Genomic DNA, 20,512 nt, shown 5'->3' on the forward strand with positions numbered 1-20,512 from the left:
CAGCATATCAACTATACATGACCCAATATAATAGAAATCTCTGGAAACAAGTCCAGGAGTTTGCGGAGACATTACCACAGTAACAACAGGAGACCTTGTCCTCCATCGTACAAAAAGGATTGGAAGCAGGCAAATATGAGGTCAGAGCTGCCTATGATTCTTTTGAAACAGCATACAAAGACTCGGCTAGGCACTGGGCCTGGCTCAAGGCGTCAGACCTACGCCCAGAAGTGCAAGTCAAACTTGCAGATCTACTCTGTTCAGGAGACAACCTGTTCGGGGACAAAATCCAGAACGCAGTGGCCCAGTTAAAAAGGCCATCATGAGACCCTGCATCAGTTGTCAACTGTCTCCCTAGATGTTCCCTCCATAGCCCACAGGGGCACATGTAGGGACTCCAGGAAACAATTCTACAGGCCACGCAAATATTACCCTCCTGCGTCCCATGCATGACCAGCTCGGGCACCTCAGATGGGACATGCATGCCAAGCAAGAACACCTAGACCACAGCCAGCTCCACAAGCTGGCCCTGCGGCTGGATTTTGACTCCTTTCCAGACAGCAGCAGCAGCCATTCTTCAGTGGGGGGCCACCTTTGCCACTTTGCAACAAATTGGCACCCAATTACCATGGACCAGTGAGTATTGTCCATCATAACCTAGTCCCAATACAGAATACAATGGAAGAAACTTACAAGAGTATTACCAGCTATCTTGCAGAAATCAAACAATGCCTTGACACCATAAAACTCATAATAAAAATAGAGAAAACTGAACTAATCATCCTGGACAAAAAAGTCTCTGAATCTCCCATGCAACACCACTCAAAACGGAAGACCCTAAAACACTTATCTCTTCAGTCAGCCACGCACGAAACCTAGGAATAACCATAGACAAAGAACTATCATACAAAACTCACATAACAAACAAAATCAAAGAAGGATACCACAAGCTACTCACATTCAGACGGCTCAAACCTTTCCTTACAAAGAAGGATTTCAGAACAGTCCTACAACTACTCATTTTTTCTAACCTAGACTACTGCAATGCCTTATTCCTCGGCCTACCTATTTCTACCATCCACCCACTACAAATACTACAGAACACCACAAGAATTCTTACAGGAACAAAGAAACATGAGCATATCACACCAATCCTCATCTCCCTACACTGGCTCCCAATAAAATACAGAATAGAATATAAAGTCCTAACATTCCTCTACAAAATATAAAATGTATAATGCATTCCCTGTATCACCTTTTACAATGTGCTTCTGCTGTCTTTATCTCTCAATTACCTTCTCCCCTATGACCTCTTGATTTGATTACAATGCTTTCCACGTACTACCGTCACTATGTGCTCTTGTTAATTTTCCCTCATCTGCTTCCAATTGAGGAACCTTCGTTCCCTGTAAATAGTTACCCAGTTACTGTTTGTTGATGTTTATTTCTTGTATGCAAAGTTTACTGTTCTATGTAATGGCAGTGCCAAAAGTTCTGTATAATGACACTGTCAAAAAGTTTTAGTTATCTGTAAACCGATACGATGTGCAAACGGCTATCGGTATATAAAAACCTATAAATAAATAAATAAAATAAAATAATCACAGGACAGCAAAACTACTGGTTGAGCAAATACATTGAACCCCATGCTCCAAAAAAGAACCTACGATCAACGAACAAAGGCCTCCTCAAAATCCCTCAAGTAAGATCCACTCATCTGAACACAACTCGTGAAAGAGCTATATCAATCGCAAGCCCCGCCCTATGGAACTCATTACCAATTGAAATAACGCAACCTAACATTAAAACCTTTATAAAACATAGAAACATAGAAATGACGGCAGAAGAAGACCAAATGGCCCATCCAGTCTGCCCAGCAAGCTTCACACATTTTTTCTCTCATACTTATCTGTTTCTCTTAGCACTTGGTTCTATTTCCCTTCCACCCCCACCTTTAATGTAGAGAGCAGTGATGGAGCTGCATCCAAGTGAAATATCTAGCTTGATTAGTTAGGGGTAGTAGCCGCCGCAATAAGCAAGCTACACCCATGCTTATTTGTTTTACCCAGACTATGTTGTACAGCCCTTATCGGTTGTTTTTCTTCTCCCCTGCCAATAAGCAAGCTTCTCCCCTGCCAATAAGCAAGCTACACCCATGCTTGTTTGTTTTACCCAGACTATGTTATACAGCCCTTATTGGTTGTTTTTCTTCTCCCCTGCCATTGAAGCAGGGAGCTATGCTGGATATGCGTGAAGTATCAGTCTTCTCCCATGCTGTTGAAGCAGAGAGCCATGCTGGATATGCATCGAAAGTGAAGTATCAGGCACATTTGGTTTGGGGTAGTAACCGCCGTAACAAGCCAGCTACTCCCCGCTTTGTGAGAACGAACCCTCTTTTCTTCTCCCCTGCCGTTGAAGCAGAGAACTATGCTGTATATGCATTGAAAGTGAAGTATCAGGTTTATTTGGTTTGGGGTAGTAACCGCCGTAACAAGCCAGCTACTCCCCTCTTTGTGAGTGTGAATCCTTTTTTCCACATTTCCTCTTCCTGTTGAAGCTTAGAGCGATGTTGGAGTCACAGTAAGCATGTGTATGTTTATTTAATAAGGGTATTGTCTCCAGGCAGTAGCCATCATTCTGGCGAGTCACCCACTCTTCATTGGCGGCCTCTTGACTTTATGGATCCATAGTGTTTATCCCACGCCCCTTTGAAGTCCTTCACAGTTCTGGTCTTCACCACATCCTCCGGAAGGGCATTCCAGGCATCCACCACCCTCTCCGTGAAGAAATACTTCCTGACATTGGTTCTGAATCTTCCTCCCTGGAGCTTCAAATCGTGACCCCTGGTTCTGCTGATTTTTTTCCTACGGAATAGGTTTGTTGTTGTCTTTGGATCATTAACACCTTTCAAGTATCTGAAAGTCTGTATCATATCACCTCTGCTCCTCCTTTCCTCCAGGGTGTACATATTTAGATTCTTCAATCTCTCCTCGTACGTCATCCGATGAAGATCCTCCACCTTCCTGGTCGCCCTTCTCTGTACTGCCTCCATCTTGTCTTTGTCTTTTTGAAGATACGGTCTCCAGAACTGAACACAGTACTCCAGGTGAGGCCTCACCAAGGACCTGTACAAGGGAATAATCACTTCCCTTTTCTTACTCGATATTCCTCTCTCTATGCAGCCCAGCATTTTTCTGGCTATAGCTATCGCCTTGTCACATTGTTTCGCCGACTTCAGATCATTAGACACTATCACCCCAAGGTCCCTCTCCTGCTCCGTGCACATCGGCCTTTCCCCCCCCCCCCCCCCCCAATCGAATACAGTTCATTCGGATTTCCACTCCCCATATGCATGACTTTGCACTTCTTGGCATTGAATCTCAGTTGCCATATCTTCGACCACTCTTCCAGTTTCCTTAGATCTCGTCTCATTCTCTCCACTCCTTCCGGCGTGTCCACTCTGTTGCAGATCTTAGTGTCATCCGCAAAAGACAAACCTTACCTTCTATCCCGTCCGCAATGTCGCTCACAAAGATATTGAACAGGACCGGTCCCAACACCGATCCTTGCGGTACACCACTTAAAACCGCTCTCTCTTCAGAGAAGGTTCCATTTACCATCACACATTGTCTTCTGTCCGTCAACCAATTTGCAATCCAGGTCACCACCTCGGCACTCACTCCTAAGCTTCTCGTTTTATTCACCAGTCTCCTGTGCGGAATCGTATCAAAAGCTTTGCTGAAATCCAAGTATATGATATCGAGCGCTCTTCCTTGATCCAATTCCTTGGTTACCCAGTCAAAAAAGTCAATCAGATTTGTCTGACAGGATCTTCCTCTGGTGAATCCATGCTGCCTCTGGTCCATCAATTCTCCCGACTGTAGATAGTTCACTATTCTCTCTTTCAACAGTGACTCCATTACTTTTCCCACCACCGAAGTGAGGCTAACCGGTCTGTAGTTACCAGCCTCCTCTCTGTTCCCACTCTTGTAAAGCGGGACCACCACCGCTCTTCTCCAATCACTCGGCACCACTCCCGTTTCTAGGGATCTATTGAACAGGTCGCACAGCGGTCCCGCCAGCACATCTCTGAGCTCCCTCAGTATCCTTGGATGAATCCCATCAGGCCCCATGGCTTTGTCCACTTTCAGATTCTTTAGCTCTTCCCATACATTATCTACTGTAAATGGATTTTCCTCTGTTCCGCTTCCCTCCAGTTTCTTGTTGTGTAGAGATGGTCCTTCTCCAGGGTCTTCTTTAGTGAACACAGAGCTGAAGTATTCGTTTAATATTTCTGCCATTTCTTCGTCTCTCTCCACACATTGATCATTTCCACCTTTCAATTTCACTATACCACTTTGGACTTTTCTCTTTTCGCTGATGTATCTGAAAAATGTTTTGTCACCATATTTTATCTCCTTGGCAATCCTCTCTTCCGCTTGACTTTTTGCCAACTTGATTAATTTCTTAGTCTCCCTCAGTTGAATCAGATATTCTTCTTTGTGCTCCTCCCTTTGGGATCTTTTGTATTTCTTGTATGCAGTTCTTTTAGCTTTAATTTTGTCAGCCACCTCCTTTGAGAACCAGATAGGTTTCATTTTTCTTTTGCTTTTCTTTACATTTCTAACATATAGAGCAGTTGCCTTGGCGATTGCTCCTTTTAGATTGGTCCACTGCTGATCCACATCTCTCTCATTTTCCCATCCATTTAGTTCTTCCTCTAGGTACTTCCCCATTTCCTCAAAGTCTGTGTTTTTGAACTGTAAAACTCTGGTCTTTGTGCTTCTTTTCCATATTCTTTTAGTGATATTAAACCATACCGTTTGATGATCACTGGTGCTGAGGTGGGCGCCCACCTTGACATCAGAGACGATATCTCCATTATTGAGCACTAAGTCGAGTATAGTTCCTTCTCTTGTGGGTTCCAATACCATTTGTTTGAACAAAGATACTTGCATGGCATCCACTATTGCTCTACTGTTTTTAGATTCTGCAGATGGGATTTTCCAGTCTACATCTGGCATATTAAAGTCACCAACGATCACCACTTCCCCTTTTTTACCTATCTTATGGATATCTTCAACCAGATCTCTGTCCAGCTCTTCCTTTTGGTTTGGAGGCCTGTAAACCACTCCAATATAAATGGATGCTCCATCATCTGTTTTTAGGTCGACCCATAGTGCTTCTTCCTCGCCCCAACTTCCTTGCAGCTCAGATGCTTGGATATTATTTCTGACATAAAGAGCCACACCTCCCCCTTTTCTATCCACTCTATCCTTCCTTAACAAGTTATAGCCTGGTATTGCCGTATCCCAATCATGAGATTTTGTGAACCATGTCTCTGTGATAGCAACGATGTCCAGTTCTGCCTCTGTCATTAGGGCCTGCAGATCTGGGATTTTATTTCCCAAACTATGAGCATTTGTAGTCATAGCTTTCCAGGTACTCTCTTTACGGTTATTGCTTTTCCTGTACTCCTTATGAGACTTTAGTTGAGATTTGTTATTCACTTTACTCTTTCCTTTTGCAGTTGTGCCATTGATGACAGAGTTATCCATCTCAATTAGCTTTTTCTTTTGGTTATGGATCTTGAAGTTCTGCATGCATTGGTTTTTTCTCTTTTCTGGTAACACGTCAATGTTTTTCTCTAGAATTTCTTCAGTTAATATAGGGAGGGCTTTATGTTCTTGTTGCATTTGATACTGTGTGTGTCTCCTTGTTACAGGTCTAATTCTACCAGAGCCCACTGTGATCCTGTTTTTTAATGATTTACTTGATGAACTGATTGAGTGGGGGGGTATACTTGTTGGCTTCCCATCTGTCAAGAATGGGTGACTATGGGACACATGTGTTATCCTACCTGAGTCTACTGTATTTCTTTTTCTTGACTCCTGGTTCTTTTTTGGTGTTGGAGAATTATTTTCTGAGTAATGCTCTTCCCATACATTATCTACTGTAAGATTTTAAAACCTGGCTTTTCACCAAAGCATATGCAAATGACATCATCCATCAACACAACCTGACTCCCACGCAACCAACCTCCAAGAAAATCCGCAACCTCAATGCAACACAATAACATCTAAGACAACACTAGAACACCTATGACTACGTTCAACGCCATATATAAGGATAGACACATAAATTAATCTTAAACTAAGATACAAACTAAAGACTCCATTTATTTAGTGATTTTTATATACCGCGGCACGTTAATAACATCACCTCGGTTTACAATAAACAATAATTAGCAACAAGCTTTACAGATAATATTAAATAATGTGAACATATCATATATCATAACACATCATATATAAATTAAACACAATTTAAGAACAAAGAACACATAAATAAATTAAACACAAATAAATTAAACACAAGTTAAGAATAAATAAATTAAAACACAAGTTAAGAAGAAAGAACAATTAAACTAAAGATAATAATATTCTAATGTTAATGGCAATTTTAGATAATAAATGGGCGGTAAGAGACCAATAAAGTAAAAATTTAGCAGCGGTATAACATCAATGGGCGGTGATAAATATGGCGAGTAAATATGGATCAGAGAAGACAGGATTAAGTAATAGGCATTTCAGAAAACGGATGTTCATTGGTAGAATGCTTGTTCAAACAGCCAAGTTTTGATCCCTGTTCAACTATTATGACGCAAAGATGTTTAGCTAATATGATTCAATCATTGTTTAACTAATATGATGTGAACTGTTCTGATGGCGAAACCGAAGGACGGTATGCAAAACATGTTAAATAAATAAATAAAAATAACACAGTTACCGTCTAAATTTTTCAAAATACCTCTGGACTTCCCACCCAATCCATTCTGGAGCTGGGATGATCACACAAGAATACTCAAGTCAGAGCTCTCAACCCTTCTGTCGGCCAGAGCCGTGGAACTTGTTCCACTGAATCAGCGGGGGAGAGAGTTCTACTCCAGATATTTCCTAATTCCAAAAAAGACCGGCGGCCTCCAGCCTATTCTAGATCTCCTTGCCTTGAACACATTTCTTCACAAGGAACAGTTCAGAATGGTATCCCCTGCTACAACAGGGGGATTGGCTCTGCTCTCTGGACCTTCAAGACGCTTACGCCCACATTGCAATCTTCTCTCCTCATCGCAAGTATCTGCGATTCGTGGTGAGTCACAGGCACTATCAATACAAGGCCTGGCCTCTGCGCCCCGAGTGTTTACGAAGTGCCTGTGACTGCACAGTTACACAGCAGGGGCATATACGGTTTTCCATTCCTGGACGACTGGCTCATAAAAAGCCAGTCCAAATAAGGAGCCCTCGACTCCCTTGGTCTCATCATAAAACTTCTAAACTCATTGGTATTTCTAATCAGTTACTCCAAATCCCATTTGACACAGTCTCACCATCTCTCCTTTATAGGAGCAGACCTAGACACAATGTTAACCAAAGTTTTCTTACCCGATGACCGCGTGATTACGCTGTCCAACCTTGCCAGCTGTATCCACTGTCAGAAACGAGCCTCTGCTGGCCACCTACTCAAGTTGCTTGGCCATATGGCGTTAACAATCCACGTCACCCCAATTGCACACCTCACCATGAGAGTGACACATGGACTCTAAAAGCTCAGTGGCGACAAGCTACTCAACCGCTTTCGTCCCTGGTTCGCATAACCAGCCAGCTTCATCTGTCCCTTGCCTGGTAGACACACAAAGCCAACTTACAAGTGGGCCTTCCTTTCCAGCAACCGGCTCCTCAGGTGACCTTAACCCCAACCTTGGGGAGCCCAAGGTTGGGGAGCCCAAGGGGAGTCCAAGGCCTTCAAACTCAAGGGACAACAGCTGAAGCAGCCTCTCAGATCAATTTTCTGGAGCTTCGGGTGATGCAGTACGCCCTTTATGCATTCCCGGACTGCCTCTCCAACAAAGGTGTCTTGATTCAAACAGACAATCAAGTTGCAATGTGGTACCTGAACAAACAGGGGGGTACGAGCTCTTATCTGCTCTGCCAGGAGGAGATGCAGATTTGGGCCTGGGCCCTGTTGCATTCCATACTTCTGCGAGCCACTTATCTAGCGGGCACACAGAATGCAATGTCGTAGGACATTTCCAGTCCCACGAATGGTCTCTGGATCCCTCGGTCGCGAGCAGAATCTTCCACTGGTGGGGTCAGCCGACCATAGATTTCTTTGCGTCCAGTCAGAACCACAAAGTGGAACGCTTCTGCTCTCTGCACAGAGACCGACAAGCAACAGCCATGGATGCCTTTGCCCGCCCCTGGAACACAGGCCTGCTTTTTGTGTATCCTCTGATTCCGCTAATAGGCAAGACTTTTGTGAAGCTACAACAGGACCAGGGCTTAATGATACTCATAGCCCCGTATTGGCCACACCAAGTTTGGTTCCCCATGCTTCTCGACCTCTGTCCAGAAACCCATTCGCCTGGGCACACCTGCTCCTCCTCTCCTCAAGAAAAAAGAAGTCTTGAACAAGTAGATGTGACTCGGTTATTTACACTTTCGAATAATAGGACTAGGGGGCATTTCATGAAGTTAGCAAGTAGCACATTTAAGACTAATTGGAGAAAATTATTTTTCACTCAACGCACAATTAAGCTCTGGAATTTGTTGCCAGAGAATGTGGTTAGTGCAGTTAGTGTAGCTGGGTTCAAAAAAGGTTTGGATAAGTTCTTGGAGGAGAAGTCCATTAATGGCTATTAATCAAGCTTACTTAGGGAATAGCCACTGCTATTAATTGCATCAATAGCATGGGATCTTTTTAGTGTTTGGGTAATTGCCAGGTTCTTGTGGCCTGGTTTAGCTTCTGTTGGAAACAAGATGCTGGGCTTGATGGACCCTTGGTCTGACCCAGCATGGCAATTTCTTATGTTATGGGCACGTCGCCCAACCTGATAACACAGAATCACGGTAAGTTACGCCACCCGAACCTCTAGACCCTGTCTCTGATGGCCTGGATGTTGAAAGGTTGATACTACAACCACTCAATCTTTCTAGTGATGTCTCGCAAGTCCTCGTAGCTTCACGGAAGCCTTCCACGCGGAAGTCTTACCACTCTAAATGGAAGAGATTTACCTTGTGGTGCACATGGAAGGGCTTGGATCCCTTTTCTTGGCCCACATTGAATCTGTTAGACTACCTCTGGCACCTCTCGGAATCTGTTCTCCAGACACCATCTATCCGAATACACCTTAGTGCCATCTCTGCTTACCATCAAAGAGTAGGGGATGCCCCGATAATGGCTCACCCCTGGTGAGTCGCTTCATGAGAGGCTTATTACAGCTTAAGCCTCCTCTATGGCCACTGGTCGTGGCATGGGACCTCAATGTTGTCCTTGCATGGCTCATGCACACTCCTTTTGAGCCCTTGCACTCCTGCGAACTAGATACCTTACATGGAAAGTACTTTTCCTAGTAGCCATCACGTCTGCTTGCAGGGTAAGTGAGTTACAGGCCCTTGTGACCTACTCACCCTACACAAGGTTCCTCCATGACCGGGTGGTTCTCCGCACTCACCCTAAATTCCTTCCTAAGGTGGTAATGTACTTCCACTTAAATCAGTCCATAGCCTTGCCCACTTTCTTCCCACGGCCTCACGCTCACCTGGGTGAGCAAGCTCTGCACACCTTGGTCTGTAAGCGTGCGCTTGCATTTTATTTAGACCGTACCGCAATCCATAGGAAGTCCACCCAACTCTTTGTTTCTTTTGATAAAAACAAACTTGGAGTTGCGGTGGACAAGCAGACACTCTCCAACTGGTTGGCAGACTGCATTGCATTCTGCTACCAGCAAGCAGGCTTTCCACTGCAGGGACGAGTGAAGGCACACTCCTTCAGAGCCATGGCAATCTTAGTAGCACATTACCATTCAATACTGATTGCCGACACCTGCAGGGCTGCAACATGGAGCTCTCTCCACACCTTCGCAGCTCACTACTGTCTAGACAAGACTCTGTCTTAGGCTAGTTTGTCCTAAGGAATTTATTCCCAGTGTAGAAACCCAACTCATCCTACGTCGACCCGCTGTTAATTTCAGGGTGCCTCATTATTTCCAACAGCACCACAGTTGTTGTGCCTGTTGTACATTTTGAGGGCTGGTTGGCCCTCTGTGTTATGAGTCAGCCTGTAGCTTGCTATTCTCCCATATGTGAGGACTACCATCCTGCTTGTCCTGGGAGAAAGCAGAGTTGCTTACTTGTAACAGGTATTCTCCCAAGAGAGCAAGATGTTAGTCCTCACGAAACCCACCTGCTATCCCATGGCGTTGGGTTCGTTACAGTTTTCTTATTTTATTTTTCGCTCGTACTTTTGCTGCAAACGAGACTGAAGGGCTGGTGGCTACAGGGTTAGTGGCATGCTGGGCATGCTCAGTGTGCCAATCAAAGTTCTAGAAACTTTGACAAACGTATTCCATGACAGGCTCCATCTGATGATGTCACCCATATGTGAGGACTAACATCCAGCTGTCCTGGGAGAACACCTGTTACAGGTAAGCAACTCTGCTTTATCTTGTGAGGCTTCTTTTTTCACAACTCCGGGAAATGATCTGTTTCTGCCCTTAATCACCACTGCCCAACACGAATCGTATTTTGTTGCTCTTCCTAACTTAGGCAGAAATGGAATCACCCATTCTAGCAATATAAACCAAGAATGTTCTTTTCAAGTCCTAGTTATGTGAAATGTCCATGGACACAAGTGATGGAGTACTTGGGGATGTTTTTGACACAAAGCCTGGGCTGTGTTTGTCTGTCATCCCATTGGATGCAGAAACTACAACATCAGGTTTTCAAGTTGAGCTTGACCAGGTGCCAAATGATGTGGTTTTACCTACAGACACTGGGGTCCATGGCAGCAGCATTAGACCTTGTTCCTTGGGCGAGAGTGCATATGAGACACCTTCAAAGATCTATGCTGTCCAGGTAGAGTCCTCAGTGTCAGGACTATTCACAGAGACTTCTGTTACTGGTCACTATGAAGATCGGTTTGCATTGGCAACTGTGGTCCAAGAATATGGCAATTAGGGTGAGATTGATCTTCCATATTGGATTATGGTGACAGGGGATGCCACACTTTCTGGTTGGGGAGCACATTGTCTGGATCAGATAGCCCAAAGATGCTGGTTCTTAGAGGAAGTGCGGTGGTCCACCAATCTCCTGGAAACCAGGGCAATTTACTTGGCACGCATGCATTTTGTAATGCTTCTCAGAGTCACAGACTAGGGGGTAGACTTACAGCAGCTGATGGTCAGGACCAAGGCATCAGAACAGAATTAGGAAGCTAAAGCTTGGTCGAACAGCCAAGATTGAGGCAGGCAAAGTTTGTGCAAAGTCAGGAGGCAACCAAGGTCAGAACAGGTAGAGTTCAATCATAGACAAGAGACAAGCAACAGGTCGGGACAGGCAGAGTTCATACAATGTCAAAGGCAAGCAATAGTCAGGGCAGGCAGCAAACAAGGCAGAGTCAGGAATCAAGCCCTGTCACAGGAGAAAGGCAGCAAAAGAACAGCTATTCACAGGAATGCCGGAACTAAACCGGTTGCTCAGGCATCAGCTCCAGGGACTGAGCTTCCTCTTATAGGAGAGTAGTGATGATGTCATCAGCATGCATTGACAGGAAATCCTGTGCACTGGATCTTTAAAACTACTGAGTTGGTGAAGGCCCTAGACAAAACATAAGATATATCAGAGGATTAGGATACCGGGGACCATTCTAGACTCAGAACCTTGAAATACCAGATGCCAACCACTGTGCAGCACTCCACAGTCAGCAGCATATTACACTTAGAGGTCAAGCTGTCAGAATACTGTTGGACAATGTCATGGCAGTGGCATATGTGAGTGATTGGGAGGTACAAAGAGTCCTAGATGTCCAAGGAGATGAATCTTTTTATTCCCTGGGTAGAAGAAAATCTGCAGGGAGTTTTGGTTATACTCCGAGCAGATTAACACTTCTCGTTGAGCTCCCATGGGGCCTACTTAATTTTTCCTTCTCCAGCTCTGTACACTTCTTCTGGGTGCCAATGGCTTTGTCCAAAGACTCCAGTCAAAGTTCCTTACCAGACTTGTGGTCCATGCAATGCTCTAAGATTCGGAAGCTTTCGTGGGGAAAGTCGCCAGATCCTTCTTCTCTACCGGCATCTCCCCCCCACCGAACGAGGATTTGGAGGATGATCCCTTTGCTGAAGCTGGCGGCTGCAATCAAATCTCAGACCTACTGGAAGAATTTAAACAAGGATCACTAAAAGACTCTATTCATGACTAGGAAAGTCATGGGGACAAGTTGAAACCGTGCGAGAATATGGCGGCTAGATCGAGGAAGCTGAGACTTGCATCTCAGACCTTGAGGACTCCCTAACCCCAATCAGGGCTAAAGTGGATAAGCTTGAATGCCAGCACACCGTGACTGTCAGCAAGCTAGATGACCTCAAAAATAGGTCATGGCAAAACAATATTCAGATACTCTGCCATCCGGAGAAGGCCGAGAGGAAGGATGCGGCCTCTTTTGTCTCCCAATGGCTGCCTCAGCTTCTCAGTATGGCCTGTAAAGATGGCGTACTGAAAATAGATTGAGTGCACCATGTTGCGGCGCCCAAATGGACGGAGGACAACTTCCTAGAATCCTGATAGCCCGACTGCACAATTTTCCGACAAACAGATTCTGTGCTCGGTCAGGGAAGCAGGCTCATTAACTCATGAGGGCTCTAAAATTATGATTTTTGCTGATTTCTCTGTGGAGCTGCAGCGGCAATTATTTCAGCCAGCTAAGAGGGAGCTGGGCTGTCTCGGGACCTCATATGCCTTACTGTTTCCCACTAGACTTAAAGTTAACATGGGCAATAAGGTGGTATTTTGTGCAACTCTAACGAAGCTTAGGCGTTGGTGTCAGAGTTCAAAAATCGGATGACTACTTCGAAATTACCCTGAACAATTCAAAGAACCGGAGCCATAATCATCATATTTTACTTTCAGTGGCACCTGCTGTAATGTTGCTGTAATTGTGAACTGCAGATCCTTTTTTTCTTCTTTTTTGGTCTTGGCCCTGTGGAGGGGCCCATGAGACTGAACTCTTGCAATACCTGGAGGTCTTCACTTTTCTATCTCCCACCACCACCCATGTACTGATGCGATGATGGCTTTTCTTTTGGGGCGCCCTACTTTCCTTTAGAAATAACTTATTGCTTGGGACCGCTGACTTTATTGTCCTTTTTTCCTTTATTTTTCAACATTCTGTCATCTGCAGTGCTCCTTTTTTCTGATTCTGTAGATCATGATTGGACTGCTTTTGTATTGTTCTTTTGTGGTTTTCAGAATCTGTGACACTTTGCGATGCATTAAGAGTCTTTTCTTTTTTGATTTAGCATTAAATATGACACAACTCCATAGGATATTGCTGCTTTCTTTTTGTCTGCCTGCTCAGCTTGACCCTGGTTTTAATTTTTCTTACTACTCCTTTCTTGGGTGGATTGGGATGATGGTGGGGTGTCTTTTTTTGGGTGTGGAAGGGTTGGTGCAAAGGTTGGGTCCCCAGTTTCAACTTGGTTCCCACCGAGGAGGGTTCTGGCCTTATCTGTTTGGGGTTTTGGGAGTTGTTTGGTTTGTGGGTGGGGAGAGGGTTTCTTCTCTTATAGGGCAAGGTCTCCCAGATTTACTTTATCCATCCCCTCTGAGATTACCCCTTTTTTGGGTTGTTGTTTTTTGGGGAGATTTTTGGGCGATATTGGGTTTTTTAAAGCAGGGAGTTATTTGTTTCTTTTTTGTTATTGTGGGTAGTAATGGCACACGGATCCAGCTAATTGGGGTTCATTGTAAAGAGGCTTTGTTATGAGTCCTTGATTTCTTCTCTAGGGTACACTCTCACATTTCACTTATCCAGTGGTACCTTTACACTTACTGGTATTGGCCTATATTTTTTATATGACCTCTATTTGCTCCTATGCCACTGGAGATTAATTGTTTTTCTCTTAATGTATGGGGTATTTCCTCACCTATTAAGAGAAAACATATATTACAGTGGGCTAAAGGTAATAAAGCACATATTTTATTTTTGCAGGAGACACATCTTACCAATACTGAGCACATGAAGCTTAGAAGTGGATGGGTGGGGAGGTTTATTATTTGTTTTACAATTCAAAAAGTCGGGGAGTCTGTATAATTGTTGCCAAATCATTACCTCTGGTGGTTCACAGGTGCATTCGGGATCCTGAGGGGCGCTAAGTTATTTTAGATTGCTCTCTCTATTACTTTAGTTAATGTGTATGGCCCCAATTATGCTCAAGAGGTGATCTACCAGAAACTTCTGGATATTCTCATTACGCTGGGTGGGGACAAGATCTGTATAGGTGGGGATTGGAATATTTGTATGGACCCCCTCCTAGATAGATCATATGATACCTCTCGCCTCTCCAAACTTGGGTTTGTGCAAGGTGGCTTGGATACTTCTTTTTGACCTTTGGAGAACCTATCATGGAAGTGAGCAAGATTATACCTATTATTCTCCTAGGCATATATGTTATAGTCAAATTGATTATTTTCTCTGCTCCCTGAATTTCCTTGTTAACACAAAAGATTGTGCTATCCTTCTTTGTACTATTTCTGACCACAATGCTGTGCAGCTGATTCTTCATCCGGTGGATACTCGGAAGTACTCCCCGAGTTGGCAACTGAATACATCCTTCCTAGGGAACTTAGATTTTCTTCGAATGATAACAATGTGGTTCGGGATTTTAATGAGCATAACTCTGCTTCTGTCTATACCCTGATCCTTTGCTGGAAGGCTTTTAAGGCCTGCTTGAGAGGTCATATTATAGTTATGCAAGTCATATTCAGCGGGAGCATCGGGATAAAATAGCTAGTTTACAATTGAGGATTGGACAGTTGGAAGCTCAGCATAAGCAGAATTGTTTGGCTAAAACTTATAAAAAAAACCAAAACAAAACTTGAAGAAACTAGGCATGAACGCAGCTTGTTGGAAGTCAGTAAGATAGAACAGACTCTTAAGTTTACGAAATTGTGTTACTATGAGTATGGGGACAAGGCAGGCACCTTACTGGCTAAGATGGTTAAGAAAAGAAGGACTGCCTGTTACATTTCCTAAATGCAAGTCTCGCACAGCTCTTTAACAGCTGATCCCAGTGTATTGATCAGGAGATAATGAAGTATTTCTCAGATTTGTATTCTTCCTCTGTTCCTTGTGATCCTTTGATTTTACAGGGGTTCATTGAGAGGAATTTGTTGCCAGATGAGTTTCTGCCAAAGGAAGAAGTACGTCCATCTCCAAGAACGTCTGCTGGCTTTGGATACCCCCTAGTTGGTTTATGTACGCTACTGTTGTGGCATGGTCAGACATCACTCTTAGTGCTCTTCTGAGAAAACGGTGCACTAATTTGAGGAGTGCTAGATAAATCACCAGAGCCTCTAGATGGTTGATCGGTCACTTCGCCTTCATACTGGATCACTGACCTTGCACTGTGAGCTCTTGACAGGGAGCTACCCATCTGGAGAGGCTTGTGTCTGGGATTTACCGTTCCAATGGGAGGTATCAAATCCATTCCTCTGATCAAATGTTTGTGATCCAGCCACCACTGAAGACTCTACACAACTTCCACCAGAAGAGGTAACCTCATTGAGTAATCTTGACTCTGGGAATTCCACCGAGCCAGCAAGGTTCTCCGTAAAGTGCGCACGTGTGCCCTCACCCAGGGAACAAGTCTAATGCTGCCACCATGGAATCCAGGGCCTGAAGGTAAAGCCATACCAACAGAGCCCAAACTGTCTGTAACCTTCTGTCCTAAACATAGTAAAAAAAACATTAAAAAATGATCCATAGTAAATCTCTCTACCTCTTGTAGATTCTGCAGAAGAGAGATAGTGGATGCCTTTCAAGGGGCTCTGCTCAAACAATAGTAATGGAACCCACGAGGAGGGTGTGATACTTGATCTAGTTCTCAATAATGGTGATAATGTCTCTAATGTTTGGGTAGGGGCTCACCTAAGCACCAGTGATCATCAGACGGTATGGTTCAATTTTATGAATAGGAACCAGAGAAGTCACATGAAGACCTGAGTTTTGAATGTCACAAATAAATATTTTAACAAAATGGGGGATGTACCTGGAGGAAGAACTGGAAGACTAGAAGAAAATGGGTGAGGTGGAACAACAGTGGGTCGCTGAACACCTGATCTTGCAACTTTCAAATCTGCTGTTCCGGGAGATATACTCATTCAATGGATGTATCAAATTGAGCACCCAGGTACACAAGGTGTTGAGATGGTTGCAGATTGCTCTTAGCTGGTTGACAATTCAACCCAGCTCCTGCAACAACTATATCACTCTCCAGGAAGCCACCTCAAAGGACTTTGCACAGATCAACCAATTGTCCAGGTATGGGTGGATCAGGTGTCTTTTTCTTTTCAGAAGGCTGCTGCCACCACTACCATTACCTTGGAGAATGTCCATGGAGTTGTTTCCAGCTTAAAAAACAACTCCTGAACATGAAAATGGCAAAACCCTGGGGCTGGCTACGGTCTATGCCACTGGCAGGCGAATGCATCTGAGCTGGCTGAAACTGGTATACTCTTGAACTTGGCACATGACTTGAAAATCTCGCTGAACCTGCACACCCAGAAGTGAGACCTAGCAACTTAATGCAGGTCTCTGGGGTAGACCTCCACCCACTCCGAAAGCCCTTTCAGACTTGCTGCTTGGGAATGGCTTGAGCGTCAGGACAGATGGAGGCCGAGGACAGTAGATGACTCAGCAACAAGGACATGACAAAGGCACTGAAGACTTGGACGAGATGAAGGCACTGAAGACTTGGATGAGACGAAGGCTCTGAGGGCACCTGGCTCCGCTGCACACCCTACACAACCCAAAGGCTGGTCGCGGACCACAACAGTAGCAGCACAGGCACTGGGCTCAGGAACAAGGATAAGACAAAGGCTCTTAGGGTGACTGACACTGCTACAGGCCCTACACAACCCGAAAGCTGGTTGCAGATCACGACAATAGCAGTACAAGTACTGGTCTCAGGATGAAGGTGAAAGTTAAAACAAGACTCCGAAGACTGGCGACAGGATTTAGGAACTCAGATTTAGGCTCAGACTTTAAAACCAAGGGTGGACTTCTGGAGACTAGATCCAGCAGTGAAGACTGGACAGGATGAAGATTGGAACACCAGGAACTTGACCAAATTCTTGGACATGACTCAGGATGCAGGAACGGGCTGAAGACGAGGAACACTGGACCAGGAACACTGGACCAGGAACAAAGGCCAGGAGCAGGACCATGATGAGAGACCAGGAACATGAAGACCATTGATGATCACAGGAACAAGGAAGACCTTGCAAAGACAATGAGGGACAAATTGAGCCCGTTTATAGAGCTGACTGGAAGATTAGGCAAAATGTCATCATCAGGAGCCATGGGGCTTTTCCCACTGCAGGCTCTAAATTGAGAATTGAGGCCTGTGTGCCTAGGGACATTGAAGCAGGAAGACGTTGGCAGCATAAGAAGAGCTACACTGGAGCTCTAGGAGTGGCAGGGAGTGGCAGCCATGCTCAACAGTGTCAGCGACTCAGCACCGTGAAAAGCAGGGGCATCAGCAGTGGCTCCTCACCATGAAGACTTCGGATGACATCCAGGAGGTAGGCGGTGCTCCAAGGCCATGCTGGAAATCATTGCCAAAGTTGGGGTAAAAGAGGTGAGAGAGCCGCTCAAGAGCAGCAATCGCAACAAAAGGTCCTTCTGTGCCTCGTCTCATACATGCAGCATTTGACTCATGCCAGACCTTTTCACTTTTTTAAAAATCTGAAGCACAGCATCCTCCCATAGATGTTTGATATTAAGGGAAAAGGTAAAAGAAGGGCACCCCATGCACTATAATCAGGGAAAAACCCATTGGGAAACAGGAGGTCTGAACCCATTATCAATGGGTTCCAAGGCAGGAAAGTCAACTATGACCAAAGAAAGTACCATGGCTGCAAAAAGCGGCTTCACCAAGTATCCCAAGGGAGCCACAAATGCTAAGCATGCACAATATGAGCGCACTGAGAACACACCCATAATTCATCAGACTCAAAAATTTGTTCTATACCTAAGAATAACCAGCAAGGTTCCTACTGATTTGGACCAGGAGACCCTTCAGTAGTTGAAGCCTTTTTTTCCCCTTTTTGTGTCTGTCGAAGTACAGACTGGCTAATTGTGCCTACAGCCAGCTGAAACTGTGAGGATAAAAGTACACCTAGACAAGCCTTGCTCGCCTTCACAGGCATAGTTGATCCCCAAGGCAAATCCCCTCCGATCTGCCCCTGCACATAGAAAGTAAACCTGAAAGAAATCAGCAAATATTGAAAACCCTGTGCTGATACTTAGTTTCACACAGAGAACTGTATCAGATAAAATTGCAAGCATAAACCTCCAATGCCATGGTTGTCCTCCATGTCAGATAAGCTGGAATGGCACATCAGTGGGAACAGGGTTAATGAGAACACTACCTGGGAAACTGAGGGGGGAGAGTCTTCTCAAACTGTCCACTCTCTCGTATGCCTCAAGATGGCCACTTTTCCTGCCTATAAGAAGAAAATCATGTGGGAACATAATGCAGTATGCCTATCGACTTAGGGCCCCCCCCCCCCCCACCAAAGACAGCACTATGGCACTTTCTAAATCCACTGTTCCCCAAGCAGCACCAGCACACATCACAACTGCAGTCAGATGCAAACAATCTCCCCATGTCTCCCAAGACAGCTTGGTCTCAAACTCATTCACTGTGTTCCCACTGAGATCTCCCCATATGGACTTGATACAACCCTCTAACGCAATCCCTGCCACCATCGGGAGCTTGCACAGTGAATAACATCACAACTTTCTAGGTAACCCCTCCCTCTTTCATGTTAGATATCCCAAAATTGTTCCTGTTTCAGCCATATTAAATATCTGTGCCTTTGTATTTACAACATGATAACCCAAAATTGTTCCTGTTTCAGCCATATTAAATATCTGTGCCTTTGTATTTACAACATGATAACCCAAAATTGTTCCTGTTTCAGCCATATTAAATATCTGTGCCTTTGTATTTACAACATGTTAATGATATGTTGCATTCGTGGGGGTTCGCCATATGTTTAATGGACCCACTAATGCAACGAATAGGGACCTATACGTTGCGGATTGCGCATTCATTCAAAACGAATGCACATCCCTACCATTTGGCTTATATGGCACTCACTTCTTTGCATATAAACTTAAGATATAAAATTCCACCATGACTGCTGTCATTTTGGAACCTTACTTCTTTCATATTTCTAGGTAACCCCTCCCTCTTTCATGTTAGATATCCCAAAATTGTTCCTGTTTCAGCCATATTAAATATCTGTGCCTTTGTATTTACAACATATAACCCAGTAACCCTCTTTAATAACCTCCAACAAGTATTGTTTAATTGTATCTTGCAAAATGCTTTGATTACTCTGAATGGAAAGACGTGAAACAACTATACAACAAGGATAACTTTAGCCTGAACTTTAAAAGGCAATTTGTGCACATAAGTCCACATCAAAAATTCATGGGTGTCCCACGAAAGAAAATGTAAGGAATGGCGTATCTTGAACTGATCCTTGGAGCTCAGGTCTCAGACCTCAGGATTAACCACAGGATCTTGGAACATCTTAGCAGTAATTATCAAGCCTACTTAGCAGGGACAGTCCACAACCCTAGAAACTTTTAGTTTGATCAGCCTTGGGTGTATCCGCAGATTGGAAGCATGACATACCCTTGCTGGTCTAAACAGTCTTCTGAGTCCTTGCCTATGGAAACACTGTCTGATTGGTGTAGCAAGATTCAAGGAAAGAAAATAAACAGATAAAAATTTCTCCTTCCATTTTATCCTGCTACAACAATCCAGACCAGTCCAGTCTAAACAGGTAGGAAGCACCAAAGCCCCACTACTTAGGGAAGGAGGAAGTAAAGGTCACCTTGAGAACATCAGTTCGGTAAACTGCGACCTTCTTAGCATGAACATCCAACTTGGAATGCTTCACAAAGGAATGTAAAGACAACCAAGTAGCTGCCCTGCAATGGCCACTGCCATAACAGCAACCACATTCGCCCAAGAATAAGTGTTATTCCTCTACATCCATTCAGGCAAGTCCATTATACATGGGTTACGCACTCCTATCAGCAAATCTCCTCCGGAAGATCTCTCATTCTCAAGTTTTGTAAAGGATATGGCTGATACCATACCCTTTCAATTACAAACTGAAGAAGATGCCAGGCAAAAACCCTAGAGGTGCTCCAATTCGTGGATCCACCTAAGGAGGTTTTAGCCATTCCAGTCCATGAGGTTCTTGCTGAACTATTACACAGATCATGGGAGCATCCCTGCTCCATACCTCCGGAAAACAAAAGGACTGATGCGACATATTTGGTCCAACACATTCCTGGTTTCCATAAGACTCAACTACCTCATCATTCAGTGGTAGTTGAGTCAGAGCAAAAGAGATAAAAAAGGGTAAAGACTCAC

General features: G+C 44.4%; 1 protein-coding gene across 2 annotated transcripts in view; it reads left to right on the forward strand.

Annotated features, from left to right (window-relative positions):
- Positions 1-20,512, forward strand: part of DNAH1 (dynein axonemal heavy chain 1) — a 1,058,897-nt gene that overhangs the window by 283,495 nt on the left and 754,890 nt on the right. The window lies entirely within an intron of this gene.

This window comes from Rhinatrema bivittatum, chromosome 4 (assembly GCF_901001135.1).
Source record: "Rhinatrema bivittatum chromosome 4, aRhiBiv1.1, whole genome shotgun sequence".
NCBI lineage: Eukaryota > Metazoa > Chordata > Amphibia > Gymnophiona > Rhinatrematidae > Rhinatrema > Rhinatrema bivittatum.